Raw genomic sequence first — 25,789 nt, 5'->3', positions numbered from 1 at the left:
CAGCATATGAATTCCTACGCAAAAAGAAAATACCTAATTTCAAGTATTTAAGATGATCCAATCAAAAATATAATCTTACCTAAACTTGGTTGTTTTCTTGCACACATTTCATTACCCAAACTAGGTAACATCATCAGCACTACTAGTGTTAATGATGTTACCTAGTTTGGGTAATTAAACATCAGAAAGGAAACAACCAAGCTCAGGGAGGACTCCTCATTTCAATCCTGAGCTATAAATATTCTCCGGTATTGATAATCTTGCCTAATCATATTAGATCACAACAGCAAATACCTCTGTTTTTATTCCTCTTTCTTTCATCACTCAGAGAAACAAATATGAATACATAAGTCTAAATCTACTTTTTCACAAAATGTACATTTGAACTATTTATTTTCCAATATTTATAGCCTACCCAGATTTTATTATTTATTTTTATTATTCATATTTCTATGCCGCCCACTCTCCGAGGACTCTGGGCGGCTTACACCAAAGACAGTATACTAAATAACATATTGCCCCCAACAATCTGGGTCCTCATTTTACCCACCTCAGAAGGATGGAAGGCTGAGTTAACCTTGAGCCGGTGAGATTTGATCCACTGATCTGCTGAACTAGCAGTCAGCTGAAGTAGCTGCAGTACTGCACCCTAACCACTGCGCCACCTCGGCTCTAACAAGGACTCAGTGGTACAACAAAATAATAGAAAAGGAGAAGAAGGAACATGGGGAACAGGAGGAGGGTAATAACATATATATTGCAGAAAAAAAAAACCTTAAGAAAAATCTTATATGAGCTGCATGATTAAAAGTATCTTAATGGTTAAATGGGTCATATAATCAATCAGTTTGTTCCTTTGTCTATCAAATTTATCTAACTGCCCATCTACTAATGGAATTCTAGCTATCACACAATTTAAAAAAAACACAACATTAATACTGGGATTCCATTAACATCCCAGTCCCAGTTCCTGGTGGGAATATTAGATCTTCCTGGTCTTCCAGAAGGCCAACAAGACAAGGACCCTCCAAATTTCCAGTGTTCCGTAAAGCAGAGGCCATAATAGAGGAGGCTTACGATAAAGTGACTTTTAAAGCAAATGCTGTTTATTATATTTAACAGTATTGTTTATTATATATCATGCTGTTCAGCTGCCCAAAGTATAAATTGCATTAAAGTAGCAAAAAATAGTGGTGTGAGTTCAAACACTTAACTAGATTCTGACCAAGCAATTCCTCGTGTTATCCTACTATATTATATTGGATATTTTCTTGTAACTTTAATGATGAGAGAAAGAAAGATTTTTTTTCAAGACAGTAATTTCTTCAATAAATGGGGATGATTTTAATTCCTGGAAGAACAAGCATTCAGTCTAAAGCATTCCTCTCAGTACATGATTGCTTTGTAGGAAGGTCAAGTCCTTTGGGAGGAAATAAGTAAACTAAGGTCACTGAGAAATTCTCAATGGTATGTCATATCGAGGACTTTAGATTTTTTTCCCCCCATGAATCCAAATCAAATGAAAACCCTAAATTTAACATTTTTTACATTATTGCAGTGAAATCCTCTGCTGTAGTAGGCTGACTTCTAAGGAAAACGTATTTCCAATTTAACAGACATGAACATTTTAATGCATTGGGTACTATTAAGGCTCTAATTTTACAGACATTCATCTGGGAGAATTTGTATAAGCTATATATAGAATTGCATTGTTTACACTTGTACCAGTTCAGTTAAGAATACTTATTTAAAACAGCTGTTAAGATGCTAATATTAAGATGGAGTAGCAGCTAGCTGCATATTAAACAAGTACAGCATATAAACAACTGCTTAGAAACTGTTTTCAAAAACTAGTTGCCACTCTGGCCTGCTATAAGCACCTTTGAAGTTTTGTTCTAGAAACTATTTTGGGAATTATTTTGCAAATTAAAATCATACATTGTTTTATTCAAAAAATGATAAAGCAATGTTACTGACATTTTAACTGTATTAATTGTATGTAAGCTCTGAGAGATTTTTCATTTGTGATAGGGTAAAAATATGTTTCATACATACATGAACAAAGTTTCTTCCACTGTAAAATACAGACTATGGTCCATGCAATCAGGTCAAGGATATAATATCACGTTTCAAAGAAGTTGAGAGATGTACAGATTTTTTCGGTTTTTTTGCTCACCTTATCTGTGAACAATTCAGTCTAAAAATGACAAACAGGTTGGCCAAAGGATGCTAGCAACAGACCTGCTGGAGGAATGTTTCTCAATTTGTTTTCTTTTTCTCCCCAAATGGAAAAGGGAACTCTATTTTGCTGACCATTTAAAGCCAGATTTGTCTTATAGTTTCAGCACTCTGGCCAGTTCATCTTTTAGTTAGCTCGATCCAAATCTTATGTAGAGGAATATGTTCATCCCAAATGCTCAACAGGTTCTTGACAATATATAATTTCACTGCCTGACTCTTTGTCATAGTTCAGTCTGTGACAAAAGAGCTGCAGTTTTACTGCTGAATAAAACCACCACAGCATGATATGCTTGTGTCTCTGAACTATTCCATTAAAAAATATTTTTTTTTCTGAAAAGTAAGATAAATTGTTGTTTTTCATATGTTCCTTTCTATTTATCTTTTTAAAAAAATAAACGGGAGCAAAGATATAAACAAGTTTTTCATACAAGCATGTTTTTCTTAACAACTTGTGTAAGACCTCTATTCAAACAAACTGTCTAGAGCAGGATGCAAGTCTTTAAAATAATCCATATATTTACGAAGTTTTTATTACTCTGAGATCATCCCTCTTCATCATTTTCATACATCCCCACAACAACATAAGCCACATTTGTGGCAAGGCCACACTACAAGATGAGCCACATTGCTGTCTAAGTTCTGTCTATGTTTCCCCTTATTTGCCTTTTTCTTTTTTTAATGTTTTAAGACACAGTTTCACAGAAATATGGTTGAAGGAGTAAATGCATGTTAATATAAATGGTCAGATAAAACTCTGTTTTTCTCCCACATTGCTATTTTTATCTGAAAGATATCGAACAAATCCTTCAGGTCTCCCCATTCCCTACGCACTAACCAAACCATTTCATAAGGAGGAAAAAACCCTTGGAATTTTATTTAATACAATAGTTTTAGTTACTTTCTATTGCTTCTTAGGCATTTATTATTTCTCACTGCCTAAATAGTAAATTTGTAAAAACAAACAAATTTACTATTGGTTCTATAGGAAAAACTTGAAAAAATATTTTACTGTTAAGTTTCATAGCGGGCACTTGAGTGAGAGAGACAAAATTTACATTCTGAACTAGATCATAAAAACATTAGTGATTAGATAACATGGTAAATGTTTTATTCTTACATTCTAATATCACTAAGAAATTATTTTGCTTTGCAAAGAAGCTTAAAAAATAAAGTAAAAATTAACAAAATTATAGCAATGAAAATAATACACAGGCAACTATTTCCAAAATACAGATGTTTGATGCTCATACCTCAGCTGTACACGCCTACTGCCACTCTGCATCTCACTTACCAAGTATTCTGGGTTTAAAACAGAACAGACTGCAGTTTTGATAACATCTGCTATAACAAATAACAAAAAAAGAGTGTGAAGTCTGATGAATGTTTAAATAGAATATTTTTTATGGATCAGCTGAATCTTTTCTGCTTTTTAATTAAAAGTAAAGAAAATGGAACTTAATTATCCTGTAAAGATTAGCTTGTGGGCATCTTCCTGTAAATTACTTCTAATTGAAAGCAAATTGTCAAGTGACATTCAAAGTACTGTCCTTTAAAACACAGCTGTTCTATTGCTGATTTCAGTGCATTACTGTGCTTCCTTGTTACACTATGGCATATTTGAATATTTTAACAATTTTGCTGCATTTGTATAGCTTTTTTTTTTAGTATATCTTAATCACATTTCCTCGTCCAAAGTACAAAGAAAAACACTAGCACCCATATTTTATGTCACTTTCATTTTAACATTCATGTCTTGGTAATGCTATTGAAAGCTTCTATGGCTTAAATCCTTCTACATCTAGAAAGAAAACAATCATTGGAATAAGTGGCTGTCACAACCAACCTTTTACAGTAGCCTTTTTGTTAGAGTGTGATTTTATAGCTGGGTCAAAGTTTGCCAATAGATACCAGGGAAATACATTAAGCAAGTTCAAATTATATATGCAAACTAAAATATATATCTAGTATATATCCTCTATATACCACAGAAAAGTAGATGTATTTTCCAACCTCAAATGCTTAGGTACGCTACAGAAAAAATTTCAAATATATTTATTTGTAGGAATGAAATAGTGTAAAAACTGAATTAAGTATAATTGGTATGTTAATGTTATATTTTGTTTTCAGAAGACAATGCATTTAGGTATGGGATAAAATGTAATGAGTTCCATTAAAAATGATTTAATCAGCTAGGCAGTTATTTACTTACATGTTATGTATCATTCATTTATTCAATATTTATTTAAAGAATAGCCTTCCAAAACTCTCACCAATTAATATATTTATTAAAAAAATAAAGAAATCCAGGAAAATAGCAAAAAAGTCATCACTATTAAAGATGCTTGTGGTGGATGTTCTCTATGTAGGAATTTTTTTATGCATACATATACATATACATATACATATACATTATTCATATACATACATACATACATACATACATACATACATACGGTATAATGTATAATATCTGACTATAAACTACCCCAAAACCTCTGTTATGAACTGTATAGAAGCAAAGTCGGACCTATAGAAGTCATATTTCTGATTACAGTTAAATTGTATTGACATAACAAATGACTGCACGGAAGAATATTGTCTATACACCTACGTACAGATAGGTCACATGACCTCAATTCAGGCGCTTGGCAACCAGTTTACAGCCTGTTGCAGCATTCCATGGTCATTTGACCATGACTGACAACAGTTTTGCTGTTCTCCGGCCTTTTTGGCCAGGTTCTGGCAAAAAAAACCCAAAACCCACCCATAGGAATTCATGGATTTATTTAACAACTTCATGTTAGTTAAATGACAGCTCTGTCCACTTAACAACTATGGCATTCACTTAACAACTGCCCCTCCAAAAGTGATAAAATCATGTCTGGTCACATGGGTTCCTCAGCTTATGATTGTCATGACTTATGACAAAAATTCCAGACTCCATTACAGTCATAAATTGAGGACTTACCTGTACTATCTCCATAGAGTACTTTACTGCATCTAGTACTAGCTATATAGTATAGTAGTACTATAGTAGACACCTACAGTATAGCTATCAAATAGTTAAACATATAAACAGATTTAAGTTCTATAGGTCATTGCTATAACATTTAATAGCCAGCAAGAAAGAGGTTTATTACAAACTAACGAAGAAATATGAGATGCATTTGGAATGACATGCCTACTCTCTGCATCAAAATCAATACAAAACTGAGCTAAATAAAATTCACAACCTGCCTTATCTTGCTGCATTCTGATATTTTAAACTGCTTTAACTGGCTTAAAAACATGTTTATATATATAACATCCCATTTAAATAAAATCCTTGTGTGGTTAGATTGATGCTTATAAGGACTAAGAGTGTTAGAATCAGGAGATGACTAAAATCAGGTTTCAACAAATTCATACTTAGGAAGTCTGCTTTCCATTAAGATATTTTTAGGCTGTGTATTTCCCATTAGCTCAAGTCTGGAAAGTAAAGAATGCTAAACTTTCTAAACTGCCCGATCTTAAACATGCAGAATGACAGTCTATTGCAAATCCCATTGATAGTATTTCATCCTCTTTTTAAAATTGCAATAGCTCAACCAGCAAGACTCCAGCTTTAATGTTGAAAGCCAGTGACAATAGTTGGGGTACCCATTGTCCACTATTGTGTGGGGAGCATGTGCAAAAAAGAGTCTATTAGCCTAAATGAATATAACAGATATAATCTGTCAAGAAACTGAATAAAGCATAAGAATAGGCAGTTTAAAGAGAAAACAGAAAACTCACTGGGTTCTGTCATATTATAAAGATCTGTTTTTTTGTCAGGAATCACACAGTTCTTAGATTTACGACTTCTCTAAGTAAATGAAATTACATTGCTGATCACATCACTAATTCTGAACGCAAGGCCTTAAAATGAATAATCTCATCTCACTGCAAAACCTAATTTAGGATTCTTTCAGTGACTTTCAACATTTAATTTCAGCAATCTTTCAGTGGCTGAGAAGAAGTCCACAAATGATTTCTCAACTCTGGCAACTCCAGAATATATGGATCTCAACCCTCAGGTTCCAAGTTGCCACGGTTGAGAAACAGTGTCTTAAATCATCAGATTTAAAAGCTCATAATCTGCATTCATGCCAATTGTCAAAAGTATAAAAGAAAATTTATACTATGAATCCCAGCATAAAGGGATTCATTCTGAAAGGAAAAAAAAGTGCTTGACTATCATAAAGAACTAAAAAAAAGTATCAAAAAATGAATGTGTGATACCTATTCCTTAATTTCCCCAGTGAGATTCCACTTTGTTTCTTCATACTGTTTAATATCCACAAAAAGTTAACAGAATGTCTCAGATATCTTATTTTTACAAAATATGCATTTTCACTGAGGTTATTTCTTTTTATAAACAGGCAAACTGATGCAAATTATATCTGTGGGGTGAGGTATGCATGCTGATTGAGGATTAGAATGGCTATTCAACTGTGAATCAGAATGCCAATCCAACGGAGAGTAATTCATAGACATCCACAATGTGTATTCAACAGTCATTAAGCCTCTGTTTCCCCACAATGCCTACCTTGTGAAAGAATTACCTTACAGACAATTCTAACACCTCAGTGGAAAACAAATTGAATAGAATTCTATACGAGGAAGATATGGAATAATTATCCAAACCAGCTGTACATTAGCAATCAAAGGATCCCTAATTGAAATCAAACAAATTTTCAATCCTCTATTTAGAGGAACTTCTCCCAAACTCAGGAGCGTTTATCCCTAATTAAGAATATATATGAATGTTCTTTTAATACTAAGTTGTGTAAAATATTTTTTCCTCATTCACATCTTATCATGTTTCCATATCAAAAACTCAAAGGAAACCTTTGTAATAAAGGCTTTGTTTGTTTGTTTGTTTGTTTGTTTGTTTGTTTGTTTGTTTGTTTAAGAGGACATGTAGAAGGGAGAACAATTAGATCAAGAACAGCAGTGAAAATAGAAGGGAGAACTGAGAAGAGGGCCAAGTCCATTGTTCTTAGGAAAGAAGATGGAGAGGAAGAGAGGAAGAGACTTCAGAATAGACTTCAGAGCAGAAATGTCAGGAAGATGTGAAGCTGAATTCTAGGAAAGTAGAAATCATGACAAAGAAACCCAAAAACAACTCCATTTTGGCTGGGTTATGTATAAGTACCAAGGAACTTTGACAGGCTTTCAAGATTCTGCTTCAATACTCTAACAAGACTGTTAGCAACTCCTGTTTCCTGACCTTGTTTATCTCCAACTGCTGACGTTAATCTTGAAAGCTTCACTATTCTCTCATCAGAGAGGCATCAGATTTCACTTGTAAAACTGGAATATGGCAACAGATCCTCAGGACACCCTGCTGTCTGCAAAACAAGTGACTGATACATTATCACAGCATCAAAAGCAGGTAGATTCACACATAATGAGCCTACACAATATTGTGATACAGCTACCACAGCATTTGGGACAAGGCTTACCTCAGCCAGAAGCAAACCATACTCCTACATAGTTTGGTTCTATTCCCTTGAAATTTTACTGATGAAACTGAAAGGGAAGGAATGTTTAGGATCAATTCTTGGCTTTACAATTCAGTGTGACTTGTTCATTATGGGTAGGCCAATTTCCTACAGATCTGACCAAAATTGCCTATTGAAAGAAGAAACAGCCAGATGGGTGCTTTCCCTCATTGATAGGAATAATTCCATCTCAGATAAATATCAGAATTTCAAGCAAAGATCTCCATTTGATAACTTGGCAGGAAAAGCAATTGAAAGAACTCATAGAATCATGGCCTGGAAGGGACCTTGGAGGTCTTTTAATCCAACCCCCTGCCCAAGACAGGAGATTTTATCCTCGCTATCCCAGACATATGGTTTGCCAATCTTTTTTTAAAAATTTCCAGCGATGGAGTACCCCCAAATTCAGGAGGCAAGCTGTTCCATTCATTACTTATTCCCATTGCCAGCAAATTTCTCCTTAATTTCAGGGTTTACCTCTCTTTAACAAACTTCCACCCATTACTTCTTGTCCTGTCCTCAGGTGCTTTGGAGAATAAATCAACCTTTTCTTGTCTGCGATAGCCCCTCACATTGCGAATATCAAGTCATCCATAAACCTTTTCTTCATTAGGCTAGATATACCTAGTTCTCTTAATTGCTTATCATATCATTTACCCTCCATACACCTTACCATCTTTGTTGCTCATCTGTGCATTCTTTTTACGAACTTAAGAATCTGGAAATCCAAAACGAAAAGCCATGAACTTTAATGGGAGATCCCATTCAATGATTAAGGAGGACATGCTCTTTAATTTTTACAGTAAAGGTTTTCACACGACTCAGCCCTCCTCCCTGTCCTGTTTAATATGTACAAGACATTCTTGCAGCACTAAAGTGGCCACCAGTTTGCCAAATTTCAATCCCAAGGAAATAATATGTCCTAGGTTTTGGATGCATTTCTTGAAACAAATAAATTGAAAACAGGTAAAACCTTGACATATATAGTCACCTTCAGAATGGGAAAACACAAATGTAAAAAGTAAAGATTGGGCGAATACCTTCTTTCAAGATGGCATGAATGGATTCTGTGTACTTACTTCTCTATATATGAGATAATAGGTAGGTAGGTAGGTAGGTAGGTAGGTAGGTAGGTAGGTAGATAGATAGATAGATAGATAGATAGATAGATAGATAGAGATGGATGGATGGATGGATGGATGGATGGATGGATGGATGGATGGATGGAACTATTTTTCTGCAGCAGACTAGCAAACAATAATGTGTTTTTTAAAGTTATTCCAGGTGATATTACCCATTTGTCCCATGGATAGTTTTAATATTAACTAGACAACCCGTGCCCCATTGGGTCATCATTTCAGACATATTTCCTTACTGAGAAACAGAATGACCAAAGGTAGCCAAAAAAGCTGTGGGAGGAAAACTGAGCAAAAGTAACTTCCTGCTGGCTTCCCCATTTAGTTTCCTTGAAAGAATCTGGCAGGGAACATTAGAAATCTCTCTCTCTCCCTCCCTTCCCCCTTTCCTTCCTTTTGCTTTCTGCCAGGGAGGTAAGTGGGTGCTGCTGGGTAGGGGAGGAAGTCATGGAATGCAAGACTGGCTAGGAAACTGTCACAGAATATTGAAAATTAAGATTACATGACCATAGCACCAATTGGGCAGTGCAGCAGCTGCCAATAACACTCAAAAAGTCACAACTTTTCCAAATTTCATTCTGGGAATCATTGGTCCCAGCTTGTGCCCATTTGAGACATCTTGTTCAAAAGTTGTTGCCCGATGATGCACCAGCTCACAAGTTAAAGGTCATGATAACAAGAGTTTTAGTAGTATACAGGTAAGATATTATTCGTCAATATTTTACATTTTAATGGAAAGCGTTATAGTGATTTGAAAGGGAATAATCCATCTAGTATACATGGCTAAGATGCTGAGCTTGTCAATCAAAAGGTCGGCAGTTCAGCGGTTCGAATCCCTAGTGCCACATAACGGGGTGAGCTCCCGTTACTTGTCCCAGCTTCTGCCAACCTAGCAGTTCGAAAGCAAGTAAAAAATGCAAGTAGAAAAATAGAGACCACCTTTGGTGGGAAGGTAACAGCGTTCCATGCGCCTTTGGAGTTTAGTCATGCCGGCCATGGAGACGTTTTCAGACCGCACTGACTCTTCAGCTTTGAAACGGAGATGAGCACCGCCCCCTAGAGTCAGGAACGACTAGCACATATGTGAAGGGGAACTTCCAGATTCTTCTCTGAATCAGTTTCGGAGCCTCATTTTTATCATGGCCACTATTGTCTAAACATCAGATTACATGACATTTATTGTTAGTATTATGAAACTAAAATAACATATTTAAGATCGTTGAAATTTAAATGAAATTCTAGTGAGTAGAGGTTTCACTAAAATAATAGCATTTTGTTAAGCCATTCTCCAAGAACAAATTAAGATGTTTTAAAAGTCAAACAATCTAAACACTGCAATTCTTCTTTTTTATCCTTGTAGGACGCAGGTTATAAAATAACCAGGTTCTACTTTGCTTTTGAAGGGTCGATTCTATTGATGATGAATTTTTATTCTTAGCATCAGCACAATAAAAAAAAAGGTCTGAATGTATGTCTGAAGTGTAACTGGGTTATATTTGACATTAAATAATAGCTTTTCCCCTAAACCTCAGCAAGAGTAGTGATAAACAAACTTTATAAGCATATGTGCCAGCTCCTAAATTAATTTTACATATTCTAAATAATATTTTCACTTTCTTCTATAATAATGAGATCTTCAGTAATCAGATCCAATCCTGGACACTAAAAACTAAAAGAAGCATTCAGACAAACAGTTCAGAATGACAACAATGATTATGGGACTAAAAACTTAAATTCTATAAGGAGTTGTTTGAGGGAAATATGAAAAGAATCCTGAAAAACTCCAATTTAATATACCAATTGAAGGAGTAGAAGTTGTGTTACTCCCTACTGTTTATGTCTATGGAGATTCTCAGTCATCCAGATCACGGTTGTCCAAAAGGTGCTTTTTCAAGAGGCAACTGGACGTTCTGATTTTTCTTTGAAGATGTTTCGCTTCTAATCCAAGAATCTTCTTCAGCTCTAAAGAGCCTCTTGATGTGGGTGAAGAAGGAGAGTGCAAAAGTTGGCTTGTTGGCTTCTTAATGTTGGCAAAACTCAACATTAAGAAAACTAAGATCATGGCATCCGGCCCTCTCAATTCCTGGCAAATAGATGGGGAAGAAATGGAGGTAGTGACAAATTTTATTTTCCTAGGCTTCAAGATCACCGCAGATGGGGACTGCAGCCAAGAAATTAAAAGACGCTCCTGGGGAGGAAAGCTATGGCAAATCTAGACATTATACTAAAAAGTAGAGAAATTACCCTGCCAACAAAAGTGCGTATAAGTCATGGCTATGGTTTTCCCAGTTGCAATGTATAGCTGTGAAAGTTGGACTATAAGAAAGGCTGAGCGCCAAAGAATTGAGGCCTTTGAACTATGGTGCTAGAGAAGACTCCTGCGAGTCCCTTGGTCTTGGACTTCAAGGCGATCAAACCGGTCAGTCCTAGAAGAGATCAACCGTGACTGCTCTTTAGAAGGCCAGATCCTGAAGATGAAACTCAAATACTTTGGCCATCTAATGAGAAGGAAGGACTCACTGGAGAAGAGCCTAATGCTCAAGATTGAGGGCAAAAGAAGAAGGGGACGACAGAGAATGAAGTGGCTGGATGGAGTCACTGAAGCAGTAGGCATGAGCTTAAATGGACTCCAGAGGATGGTAGAGGACAGGAAGGCCTGGAGGAATGTTGTCCATGGGGTCACGATGGGTTGGACACAACTTCGCAACTATCAACAACAATGTTCTTTGTCATCTCCAAGTGCAGGATATAGAAGAAATTTAAAATTGTAAGAAGACTGATTCTGACTGAATGCTAGAAAAACCTTTTGAACAGTAGAAGTTGTTCAACAGTGGAACTAATTACTCAAAGAGGTGGTGACCTTTCCCTCCCTGGATGTGTTTAAGTGAGGCAAGGCAACCATCTGTCAGGGAGGTTTTAATTCTACTAAATCTATTCCTGCCCTGAGTTGGAGTTTAGATCTGATGGCCTAAATGGTCCTGATTCTATCTGCTGCAATATATATACTCAATCTTAAAATTCAATTCCAAGGCTGAGCCATATTAATGAATGCAAAATAATTTTAAGTTTTGTTTTACTGTCACTAGGTTTCCAGCATTTTATCTGATCACAGTTTTGCATCCTCCCTAGGAAATGTGATACAGGACTGTGCATCAGTGGTGAAATCTAAAATTTGTTACTACCAGTTTTGTGGGCGTGGCTTGGGAGGGTAATGTGACTGGGTGGGCGTGGCCAATTTTTTTTTTTACTTTTAAAACCATTTTTTACATGTAAAACCATGTAAAAAAATGCTTTCAAAAGGCTCTGACGATCCCAGCTGAGTTGCCTGATCATCAGAGGGTTTTTAAAAAACCTTCTGCCGATCAGGCAACTCAGCTGGGATCGTCAGAGCTGGGATCGTCAGAGCTTGGATCGTCAGAGCTTGGATCGTCAGAGCCATTTAAAAGAAAAAAAACTTTTTTTTTTTAAATGGCTCTGACGATCCAAGCTGAGTTGCCTGATTGGCTTGCAACTCAGCTTGGATCGTCAGAGCTTGGATTGTCAGAGCTTGGCTCGTCAGGGACATTTAAAAGAAAAAAAGCCTCTGATGATCACGCGGCTCAGCTGGGCATGGGGGGCGGGGCAGGGATTTTTGCTACCGATTCTCCGAACTGCCCGCTGCCATCGCTACCTACTCACCCAAGCCGGTCCAAACCAGAAGCATTTCACCCCTGCTGTGCATGCACTTCATTATTTTTAAAAGATTCCTGTGGAAGTCAGTGCTCATGTAAGCTACCACTGTGGTCACTGTAGCAGTGGTGGGTTGCTCCCGGTTCTGTCCGGTTCTTTAGAACCAGTAGTAAAAGCAGCGGGAGGCAGAAGCTTCCCGTTGCGAACCGGTAGTAAAGGTAAGTAGAACCCACCCCTGCACTGTAGGTAATAGTGAACTACTCAGATGTCCCAGTATTTTACTTGCAAAAGTCTGCCTGATTTCAGTCCTTTGACAAACTATGGGGGCAGGGAGGATAGAAAATTCAAGCTCTACAGTACAGAATAAGTGCTGGCTTTTTAGATTAACAAACAGATGCACAAAGCAATCAGGTATAGCCATAGGGGAAATCCTTATTGCCCCCTGGAAGACCTGCTTACTATAACAGATGGAATTTAAACACAGGCTTTTTAATAAGGATGCCACCATTTTGTCAGTGTCCCAAGGCAGATGGAAATAACAGGCAGCAGAAAACATTCCCACAAAATGCTAACACTATCTATTCTCCAGGCTGTCATGGGGCCTACATTTCTAGAACAATTTATGTTATTTTCCTCATCTTTTACACATGTCTTTCCAACAATAACTGTTTTTCTCTTTTTTTTAATTGTATAGCTACATGTAATCAACCATATAGAGGAGAGTAAGGTGGAATACTCAAAGACTTCTGCTTTAAAAGAATAAAATACATAGAAGGAATAGGTATTTTTTTCCTGTATGCACAGAAAAATATGCCATATTATTTAAATAATCATGAGGCCATATTCATGTAATATTTAAGAGGCGAAAAACCAGCTGTAATCATGTTAATGCTTTAAAAGAATTTTGTAAACAGCCATTTAATTAGCCAAACCAAGAAGCAGAATTCAGCTGAGCTTAAACTCAAACTTGATCAGCTGCTTATTGACAGTGTTTTCATGCATGAAGATTCTGGTGGAAGAGGCAACATGGGGATTACTTACTGCAGAAACAATCAAAGCAAATAATACTTCTAGCTATTGAACTTCTAATCTGCAGAAAGTTTGTTCAACTTTTATGGTGTATGACTTGTGAGGCATGTTGTTTTAATTGCTATTCCTTTCAGAATTATATATGATAGGACTGAGCAGGAATACCTTCTACAAACCCTGTTTCTCCGCTTCACTTTCCCATAGAAAAATCAAATCTAGTCTCATTTGTTCATGTTTTAATCATCTGTGGATTGAATTATAGTAATAAATTATACATAAAGATGAAATTACATAATGCCATGATAAGATATTTATCAGGATTTCCCACAGCATGCAAATTCTGTTCTACCTTCATTAGCTACTCACTTGTTTCAAGGATCAATTCAAGGTGGTAACTGTAGCCTCTGAAATCATAATCAGTCTTAAAATAAATACCTAAAATAAATATTCAAGGAATCACTTCCCATGAATCGAATTATCTTTTTTTTTTTTGAAAATATTTTCTCAAAAGTCTTGCTTTCTCAACATCAGCAGAACACTGATGAGAACAGGAAAGTTATGGTACTTAAATTAAGGAACAGACTTCCAATGAAGCTTCATTAAGCATTCATTTCTCATATTATTAGATTTCATAGATAGATTTGTCTGGCAAGCAATTTTTATTTATATATTTATATATATTACACACATATATATATAATTTGTGACTTTTATTTTATATGTACAAACATATTTCTGAAAGCTCCTGTAACGTTTTAAATGTTTCATCATCCAATTATACATATTATTTATGAATAATTTAATCCTGTTGCCCTACAACTATGAAATTAGACCATACTAGAGATGCTATCTAAATGCAGGTCTTTCAAGTCAAACTTTCTAACATGCTCTCAAAATTAAATGTAAAAACCTGACTAAATATAGCATGAAGATGTTATTAAAATCAATAGTAGCCTTTTTTCCATTGCCAGTTATCATAATTTATGAGGAAAAAGTTCAAAACTGAAATCTGTACCTTTAAGACACAAAACTAATGACTCTGCTATAAAACTGATGTCAAAAATGATGGTTTGCATTCATCACTCCATCAGGTTTGTTCAGGGCTCCAAGACACTCTTCAGAGTTCAACACTGATCTTACTACTAGTGTGATTTTTGGGTGCCTATTTGCAGATACAGCGGAGTTATCAATTCAAACAGACACACAATCCAGGTCCAATGTCACTTCTCCTCATTATGTTAATAGTTAATACATGCAAATGAAAACACTCTAGCAATTTGATTTCTTTGAAGATAGTTTGCATATTGTCTTAGCCATAATGACTGTACACTTCTCTCAGCCTCGATTTATGCAAGGCTAGTTTAGTTCATTTTTATCAGCTCAAGTTCATTTTGGCTGCTGGTGGAATGTATGTGTGTGTGTGTGTGGTTTTATACCTTTCACCTAATTATCATTCAGGTACTATAAGCAGACTTTTCATGCTATTGGTGTTTTTCTTAATTAAGAAACAAATGAATTCTTCCTTGCAAAAAAACAGAGAGAGAGAGAGAGAAAGATGGAACAACAGAATAAGATGCCAGAGGCTGATGTTCCTCTTCTTAATTGGAGCTGTTCTATTGTTAGATGTCTGTTGTGAAAGGGCAGAAATGTCACGAGTTTACCACATACAGTATATAAATAACGGCTATAACCAGCAGTGTTAAACTTAGGAACAAAACATGAAATAATTTCTTTATGCACTTGTTCTCCTCCTCCATTGCTGTATGTATCTTGAAAGCGTCAAGATACATACACTATCTTGTCCTCTACTGAAAAATCCATCCTTAGATGTGACAAACCACATCTCCAACTGTCTTTTTAGGGAAAAGTTTTGGAAGAAGTGGTTAGGAATCGGTTGCAGAAGATCTTCAAAGGAACTGAGTAGCTGAATCCTACTGTATTGTCAAGATTTCCCCAAATCTGAGGAGGGAGGAAGACCAAGCTAGGTAACTTTATCAGTGTATGAGGTTTGGCAAAAGTGAGATGTGAACCTATGGGCAAACCTTGTTTTGCAAGTTACTGATGCCTTATTGATGGTAGGTTATTTATTTGGCTGGTAAGATGTGTTTTTCACCCATGATTTTCATGTTACTTGCTTCTTGTGAATTATGTGTTGGAATAGCTCATCAGAAGAGGTTTATTTTTTTCCCCTGATCATTGAACTGTAATTGATTTTGGGTTATTACATTTTTAAGGATATTACTCTTGTTTATCTACCCTGTTTCCCTCCAAAAAAGACATCCCCTGATAATAAGCCCAATCGGGCTTTTGAGCGCATAGCAATAAGGCCAAGCACTTATTTCAGGGTTCAAAAAAATATAAGACAGGGTCTTATTTTCGGGGAAACATGATAGGTGTTGATTGATTATTGTGTGTTGAAACAGAGAAATGTTGCAATGTAACATTACAACCCTGAGCTACACATGTTCATCACCCACATGTATGGTTCTTGTCATTTTCATTTCATGACCCAGTGGGTCTGAGACACTGTCACACTTTCAGAGGTAAACAGCTTAATACCAGATCTGGTAGTTACCAAGACAAGAAACAGATGATAACTGACCCTTTTTGCCCAAAAGAGAATTTATTCTAGCAGTCTGCATTACATTGTAAGGAGCAGGACATGTAAAAATCTGAACAATGATTTCATTATAAATAGAACTCACATGTGATACATAACAATCATTGAAAACGTTTCATAATGTGTTATAGCTTTTCTATAATAAATTTTGCTTATCAGAAGTTCTGAGCTCTTTTGTGCTTATTTATCTGTTAGGAGAAGCCTGACAAGATCAGAAATTGTACGGTCATTTATACCAGATCTGGTGGTTACCAATACCTACAATGGAAGTTAGATAGCAATAGCACTTATATACCACTTCACAGTGCTTTACAGCCCTCTCTAAGCTGTTTACAGAGTCAACATATTGCCCCCCAACAAGCTGGGTCCTCATTTTACCAACCTCAGAAGGATGGAAGGCTAAGTCAACCTTGAGCCTGGTGAGATTCGAACTACTGGCAATCAGAAGTCAGCAGAAATAGCCTGCAGTAATGCATTCAAACCACTGCGCCACCACAGCTCCTAGATGGGAAGAAAGTACAACCCTTCTGGACTGATTAGATCTCAGTGGTCTTTAACATTATAAAGCTTCTGAACCAGTGATGAAATCTGAACCGGTTTTCTACCAGTTCGCTGACCACTCATGTGCGCTGTGCACCAAGTGTGTGCTGTGCACCAAGCATGCGCTGTGCACCGAGCGTGCGTTGTGCACCAAGTGTGCGCTGTGCACCAAGTGTGCGCTGTGCGTGTGCATGCGCAATTTGCACCAAATGCACACTGTGCACACATGCACAGTACACACCAAAAGGAGGCTTGGGAAGGTAAATAGAACAGCGAGATGGGGAATCAGCTGTACTGCGTGATCGTCGGAACCTTTTATTTTACTTTTTTAAAGCATTTTTTACTACCTATTCACCCGAACCAGTAGTAAAAAATGCTTTTAAAAAGTTTTTTTAAAAAGGTTCTGATGATCACGCAGCACAGCTGTGATCTTTGGAACCTTTTTTTTATCTTTTTAAAGCATTTTTTTACTACCGGTTCAGGCGAATAGGTAGTAAAAAAAATGCTTTAAAAAAGTAAAAAAAAAAAGGCTCGGACAATCACAGCTGTGCTGCGCGATCGTCCGAGCCTTTTTTTTACTTTTTAAAAGCATTTTTACTACCTATTCGCCCGAACCGGCAGTAAAAAAAAATGCTTTAAAAAGGTTTTTAAAAAAGTTCCGACAATCAGCTGAGCGACGCACGATCGTCGGAACTTTTTTTTCTTTTTAAAACATTTTTAACTACCAGTTCCGGAGAACCAGTAAAAAAATGCTTAAAAAGTAAAAAAAAAAAAAAAAAAAGTTCTGACAATCGCATATCGCTCAGCTGATTGTAGGAACTTTTTTAAAACATTTTTTTACTACCGGTTCGGCGAACCAGTAGCATTTTTTACTACCGGTTCGGGAGAACCGGCCTGAACTGGTAGCATTTCACCCCTGTTCTGAACTGATTCTCAGGGTTAGAACTCTTTTAAAGTGCTTCTACTTCCTCCTAAATGTGGAGGACGGTGTTTCAATAATGTAGGAAACGTGAGGTACTCATGTGAGAATAATGCAGGAAACGTGAGATACTCCCTATTATAATATGGATATTTCAAATCAGATGCAGATACTTCTACATATGTTGGTAATATCTACTTCTAAAGTACAACTTTAACCCAGATCAAAAAGAAGATGCCAGGAGAGCCTTTGCCCAATTACAGCTGATATATTAGATCGTTCCTGGACCCAAATGATTCAGTTACAATCATTCATCATCCTCATTAATTCACAGCTAGATTTTTTAAATGCATTTTATTTGGGATTGCATTTGAAAATTGTTCAGAAACTTCAATTGGTATGTAATCTACAGGCTATCTGCTAACAGGTAAAAGTTAATTCAGTAAAATATAGGCAAACTAATGAGTTTCAGGATATAATTGAAATTGCTGATTGTTATCTAAAATTCATGACTTGGGTTACATTTACAACCAGAATACTACGTTCCAAGTAAATTTTGCCATTTTTATATGTAAAAATAAAGATGTATTCCCAACTTCCTAGGAAACAGGAAGACTACTTTATTTATTACTTGCTCCTTAATGGAAAGATGTATCCTACTTAATATTTTCAACAAAATGGAATACTATTCATTCTTACCAGTTTCAGTCTTAATGGGAGGAGGGGTGATGGTAAGCTATCAGATCAGTTTATAATTACTTTTGTGCTTTCATGATTTTAGACTTACTTTATATATGTAAGGTACAGAAATTTTGTCAAACAATCAATCAACCAATCAATGGAACTAATATATAAGAAAACATCATGATTTTGTCCCCATCTATGGTGTTCATATAAGCATGCAACTAGAAAAGGATTCTGATTTCTTAATATTATTTTTTGGTAAACAAGTAATGATTTTAAGTACCTAAATTAACAATAAGGTTAATGCTGTTAACACTTTATGCACCATGCCATTCACACCATGAGGTGCATACACTTTACAATAAATTCATTTTAGCAATGAAATAATAAAAGCACAGAGCTATTTTTAAAGGCTAACTTCACTTAGTAGACTATACCTTGGTTTTGGATGTTATCACACACTGTTTTCCTTTGTCCTACTCCGTAGCATTACTGTGACTGCCACTGGCCACAGTAGATAAATACAGAGCAAAATGCCATTAATCCACTGGATGAACTACACAAGGTATTACTTAGAAAAAGAAGAGCATTGAACATGGAGAGATTCTATTAAAAGCTAAACAACTTTTTTTTATTATATAACACTTCTATTTGTCTGATGTTAACATTATAATACCACCTGAAGTTTTTCTTGTAATATATATGTACAATATATTCTATTAATAATAACGTTATTGTCATTGTACGTGTATACACAGTATGCCCATACAATGAAATTCACTTAACACCCAAAGACCAGGTCCAACAAACATAACAATCCCCAAACACACTCCCACCCATCACAATTCCCCACCCCTAAACCACCCAAACATCCACACACAACAGACCAAGTAATACTGTCCAATAGCTCACTGATGGTGGCCCTTTAGTTCATTGTTGAGTGCAATTATAGCTCTGGGATAAAAACTATTCAGAAAATGTGTGGTCTGAGTTTTAATTGATCTGTATCTTCTGCCAGAAGGCAACAGTCCAAAAAGATTGTAAGCAGGATGGGAAGAGTCTCTGAGAATGTTATGCAACTTTCTCAAACAGCGAGGTTCGAAAATGTCATCCAGGGCTGGTAGCTGGAGTCCGATGATATTCTGGGAAGTTTTAATGATTCTCTGTAGAGCTTTTCTGTCTGCTACTGAGCTGCTCCCATACCATGCAAGAATGCTGTATGTCAGGATACTCTCAATGGTGCTGTGATAGTAGGACAGAAGTAGATGCTAAGATAGATTTATCTTCCTGAGCATTCTCAGGAAGTACAGCCTCTTCTGTGCCTTCTTCACAAGCATATTAGCATTCATAGTCCATGAGAGGTCCTCCGAAATATAAATGCCCAGAAATTTAAAACTACCCACCCTCTCCACCTCCTCACCATTTATGTACAATGGTAAATGTACATCTCTCTTCCTCCTGAAGTCAATTATAAGTTCTTTAGTTTTTGGTGTTAAGTGTGAGATTATTTTCTTTACACCACAATGTCAGCCCTATTGCAATAAAAATAAATTATTTTCTACACAAAGATTTTCTATTTTCTACAAAAATGTATGTATGTGTATAAACACATTCGTGCTCATTTAAGATGAAAAGCATTTTTAAAAAGTGTAAATAAAAGGATAAATGCATTCCAATATATGCATTAACCTGGAAAATGAGAAAGTGATTCTCTTCCAAATTCAGATCGTATGATATTCTTCAGTATCCCTGGAATATCCATTTCCAAGTACTTTAGTAGAGATCATGCTTTAACTACTTATTAATAGGCCTGTCTATTTCACATTCTAACAAAAATTTGTTGCACAAACTAGGGATCTATACAGAGTAAATTCATGTCCAAGGGCTGCTCAATTATGGTATATCTTAAATAAAATATATTAATTCAATGTTATTAACATGGAAATATTATGTACTTATTCTAAGGGATATTATTTAAAATTCCCCTCATTATTTTTGATGATACACTGGGCTGAGACTGTCTTCAAATGTGCATTATAAACCACTGTTTTAAAACATATCCCTTGTCAAATTCTCATCAACCCCATTTTGTTATGGTTTTTACAGAACTCTCTTATTCTCAAACCCACTGTAAATTGAAAAGGCACATGTAACTAAAAGTTCTGCAGATTGCTTCCCTATTTATTTTCTACTTATTCCTGCCTTCACTTCCCTTTATTTTCTCTGTCATTAATGTAGGCAGAATTTTAAAGGTAAGGAATTGACAATTTTCATCTCATACACTACTACTGTAGCACCATACATACTGGAACGATTATGTAAATATATCATCAGTACAAACTTATCAAAAAAGTTAGGCTTCAGTATTTAAAGTCTTTAATGAATAATTCTTGTTATATTTAAGAGGTGTTACACAATCAGAACTGCCAACTAATGACTCAATGGCAATATTCCCATTAATTTTAATGGATCTGGACAGCACCCAGTAGTAATTAGCCACTAACGTGACAGAAGGAAGAAAACAATTATATGAAAGCGAAGTGGGGAGCTGTCATTTAAGGACTGTAGTGTGTGGAAGGGGGAGTATAATCCATAACACTGAAAGTTTACACATATACCACATGAAAATACATACACTGCTAAATTATACTGACTGCCAGTTTCTGGAAAAAGAAAGGTTATATCCATAACCCTTCTCTTTACTGACACTGAAATGTGAAATGCAGTTTCCTGTTTAAGAAGAACGCTATGCAATAGTCAACATCAAGCTGCAAATACCAAAATTCAGGGTATGTTTTCTCAAATGTTATTTGAAAAGACACCTGAGGAGATGTAAGAAAAATAATTTCCCATCAGTTTCTTTCCTGTAAATCTGAGTCTGTTTGTTTGCATCTGCATTTCCTTTCTGTCATGCACTCATATTTAGTGTATTCAAATATTCTGCTTATATTTAATTTCTAACATGACACTATCTAACACTTTCCCAAATATTATCTACCTTTAAAATGACAAATCATGTTAACAGAAATTAAAGGTAACATTTCCCATTAACTTCCTCCCTTATTAATTCTGTAGACATCCATGTAGTTGCCTTAAATTAACACCAGAATAAAGTATCAAGAGAATGGAGTCCAATATATCACGTTTTTCTGTAATTAATTACACATAGCTGTAATTACTGTTTGCCAATGGAACCATACTGTGGTAGCCTACCCATGATAAAAACAAACCTGATTTAGTTTTGCAACCACTGGATTTTCTCTGTTGCACTTTCTGTTTCACAACTCTCCTCCCAAGTCAGTCTCTGACCTCCTCCCTGGTGTCTCTGCCAAATTCTTGGCACTGAAAGTGAGGGGGAAGAGACCATACCATAAGCGTGTTGATAATGAGGAGACAGAAATAACAAACCAGCTGGATTGCCCTAATAAAGTATGTCTGGGATTTAGAGACACAACAACTCACTGCTCATGAATCTGTACTTTGCTTTTAACCCTCTGGATTCCCCTTTCAACCTCTTCTATGATCGCTGCAAACCCTGATAAAATACTGTATTTATTGACTTAGGCATTTAAAAACAGCATTCTCTATTGAATGCCATGCAAACCCAGGCAAAATGAACTAGTGGTCAGAAAACAGGCAAACAATGCATACAAAGAACAACTGAATAGGAATAGTCTTGTTAATGGGTTGCAACCAAATATCAGCATTTTGGCATCTTAAAGTCAGTCATTTTTCTGAGGCATAGATTTTACTGACAAAACTCCACTTTCTTCTAATTCTCTCATTATATAACCATCCAGAGTGTAATAATAATAATTCTAGTCTACAAAGGCCTTTACATATAAGAAAACCTTCCATATATCTACCATATTATTTCCACTGACCAGTGGCAGAACAAGGAAAGATACGAAATATCAAAATTTATCTGCCAATGGCAAGGTTATCTTTGAAGCAACATGGAAAATGTTAAGGTTGTAGAGAAAGGAGCCCCCCAGTTCAAGAGTGCTTAGTCCAGACATACTTAAAGATTGATATTGCTGATGGGAATAAACAGTGAATACAAGTCTTAGACTGAGTTCATATATCAAGATAAACAATGTTTTCACTTTTGATAATCCTGAACTGAAATATCAACAATGCACAAGCATTTTTCTTTTCCTTTATTCTGCTTGAAGACTCTTAGACCTCATTAAGATCAATTAATTAAGCTTTTGGTTCTTTAAATTAACATGTTACAAATAGTTAGAAATTGAAACAGACAGGAAAAATAGATTCTGGCTAATGTAAATGCAAATATTTTCCAAGGGTATCCTGTTAAAGTTCTTGATGCATTCAAGAAATTTAGGAGTCAGTGTGCCATTATAATAGGTTACCTAATCATACACAGACAATTTCATCCATAAACTTCTGTTCCACTGTAGAATGTGATCCTGATGATGATGCAAAATACTGGAGAAAATATCTATGAAAATAATAAGATATATTTAATGTATCTACTATAGGTCACAACGGAGCAAAGGGAGCAGAAAAAAATGATTTCACTGCTTTATCTAAATGTTAAAAGAGAACTAGGTCTCTTTATGATGGTTTCTCACAACGTTCTCATCATCTAATGGAACTGCTGGGAATATTAACCATTGGAAGAGCATATGAAATAGACATGAAATGGATGTATAATCAAAATGAAAACTCAACCTGTTATTTGAGTCATTTCAAATGAATGAAATCACTTAACACAAACTACACAACATGCATTTTGATCAAAACTACAGTATGTTATGTGTTAACTGCTTGTTCTAAGTTGCATATAACTCACTATTGTAATAAACACATTAATTTTTGAAAATACTTTAATAAGTATTATCTTCTATAATTATTGTACATCTAGTACTGGATTTTTTTCCCCAAAAAATAAATGTACTTGCTGAGAGAGTTTATTCTTTGAAGCCATAAGCAATGACTTCTGAGAAGATGGAATGATCCTTATTCTATTTCGAAATTATTCTCAATCTGCCCTTGGGAAAAGCACCTGATAATTATTTTTTTTAAATTTTGATTTATATGCCGCCCTTCTCCGGAGACTCAGGGCGGCTTACAATGTGCTAAGCAACAGCCTTCATCCTTTTTGTATATTTATACAAAGTCAGCTTATTGCCTCCACAACTGGGTCCTCAATTTACCTACCTTAGAAAGGATAGAAGGCTGAGTCAACCTTGAGCCTGGTAAGATTCGAACCTGCAGTAATTGCAGGCAGATGGTCTTAATAACAGGGTGCTTTAAACCACTGTGCTACAAAGGCTCCTTTTTTGCTCATCTTAGTGCCTAAGAGCCACTTATTCATTGGAAATGCCTAAGTACTGATATTAAGAAACTCTCCAAAAACAAAAAGACAGATATCTGATCCTTTCCCTTTGTTCCTTCTATTCTCAAAATAAAAATTATCCGATGACCTATATATATTTTTTCTGTTAGAAAATCTTGATTTTTTTCCCCCAGCTCAATCTGTTCTTGGACACTGCCTGCAAGAGTCCATGCAGTTTTCTTGCCAAAGTTTTTCAGAAGTGGTTTGTCATTTCCTCCTTCCTAAGGTTGAGAGAAAGTGACTGTTCAAGGTCACCCAGCTGGATTTATGCCTAAAATGTGACTAGATCTCACTGTCTCCTGGTTTCTAGCCTGGTCTCTAGCCATTGCCCCAAATTTATTTCTAAAAAATCTTCTACCTGGGGTAACAGAAGTTTGAGAATGTATCACTATTCCTTCCAAATTATTTACCTGTCTTTTCATTCGGTTCTACTACATAGCTCACCATTTAAAATAAACTAATCCCAAAACCAAATTGGTTAGCAGTTAAGCTATCAGGCTAAACTGGGAGACTGTGAGTTCTAGAATTGTGTTTACCACAAGCCCTGCTGAATAACTTTGGGCCAGTTACTCTCTCTCAACCCTAAGAAGAAAGCTACAGCAAACCACTTCAGAATATATTGCCAAGAGTTGCATGGACTCATCCAGGCAGTCACCAGATGTCAAGGTTGAATCAAAGGTACAAAAAAAATAATAATCTCAAAAGCAGTCAATTGAACACCTATTAAACTAACCTCCATTCCTATCTCATGAGCTGAACATCACAATGATGTGGACTAATTTAATCCCAAGGCATATTCCTGGGAAAAAAATTCTGAAATATAAACCAGAAATATTCATTCTCTCTTATAGCAAAATAAAATGGGATTCCTGAAAAATAAATCGGCACAGCTACTTAATAGGTCAGTTTGGGCTATGACAGTATTGTGGTGTCTATTTGAGAAGAATGTATGTTTGATCATAGAATCTCTCAAAACAGTTCTACTAGAAGCCATATTCTAGGCAGCCTTCTACAGTAGTGGCCAAAATTGTGGAAACCTTTTGGGAAAAGTGTATTTTTGAGGTTTGATGGCTAATAACATGAATTGGAGTTTCAAGATAATCATATTCCACTGCTGGAATGGCCTGGGAAGAGCCCAGACCTTAACCCAATTGAAAATCTATGGATCTGACTAAAGAAACTTGTTAGTCAGAAGCGAACCAGCAATAAAACCCAGTTAATAGAAGCAATCATTCAATCTTGGTTTCACATTATAACAGCTGCAGAACTAAAAGACTTGGTTCACTCCATGGGAAGACGTTGTAAGGCCGTAATTCATGCTAACGGTTACCCAACTAAATATTAATTGATGTGATCATTTTTATATATCTCATTTTTTCTATGGTGATAATTTTTGTATATCTCATTTTTTCTAGGTGTTTTACTTTTCTTCTTTATACTGTAACTGCTATTCTAATAGCAAATCCTTTATAAAAGTTATTGCATTACATTCTTGATTAAATTATCTTTCCATTGATATATAATGTTATGGTACTACTCAGAAAAAAAAGGGTGTTATTAGCTAGTTTTAGAAAATACACTTTTCCCAAAAGGTTTCCACAATTTTGGCCACTTGCTAAGGGACAATACTGGAAGTTATCTTGTAAGAATGAGGGATTTAAAAAAGGAAAATAATTGCTATACCAACAGCAGTCCTTGATTGGTGAGGTTTAAAGAAATTAAATCCTATTTTCTCTGGTCAATCCTATGTACATTTGGTATTGGTGGTGTGATATAAAAGCACAGATAGGTACGTAAGTAACTTCTACCTACCCCAGTACTGTATGTGGATATTAACCTACTTAGTTAGGAAGTAAAATATTTAATTGAATACACACATTCCAAAGGTATATATTTCATATCAAAGCCAGGCCAGGGGGGCCTGAGTTAACTCAATGCACATTGAAGTGGACCCCCATTATCTCTTTAATTAACCATTACTGTCCATCTATAATGTTATTTCCACCAAGTCCTGAAATGAGAAATATGATTGCTATTGGCACGTAAATTGTGTAAACCTCGCAC

The 25,789-nt window shown here is 35.8% G+C and overlaps 1 protein-coding gene across 3 annotated transcripts in view; it reads right to left on the bottom strand.

Moving 5' to 3' along the window:
• ZFPM2 (zinc finger protein, FOG family member 2) overlaps window positions 1-25,789 on the bottom strand; it is a 339,422-nt gene that overhangs the window by 295,627 nt on the left and 18,006 nt on the right. Inside the window, exon 1 of one of the 3 annotated variants that reach the window (XM_087890847.1) lies at window positions 7,493-7,620. The exons of the other annotated variants lie outside the window; for them this stretch is intronic. The gene's annotated coding sequence lies outside the window, so the exon portion shown is untranslated. Of the gene's footprint in view, window positions 1-7,492; window positions 7,621-25,789 lie in introns of those variants that run through there. 3 annotated transcript variants of the gene reach the window in all.

Source organism: Pantherophis guttatus, chromosome 3 (genome assembly GCF_059756535.1).
Source record: "Pantherophis guttatus breed Tessera chromosome 3, ASM5975653v1, whole genome shotgun sequence".
Classification (NCBI taxonomy): Eukaryota; Metazoa; Chordata; class Lepidosauria; order Squamata; family Colubridae; genus Pantherophis; species Pantherophis guttatus.
The sequence above is the reverse complement of the archived record's forward strand: the minus strand, read 5'-3'. Positions and strand labels throughout refer to the sequence as shown.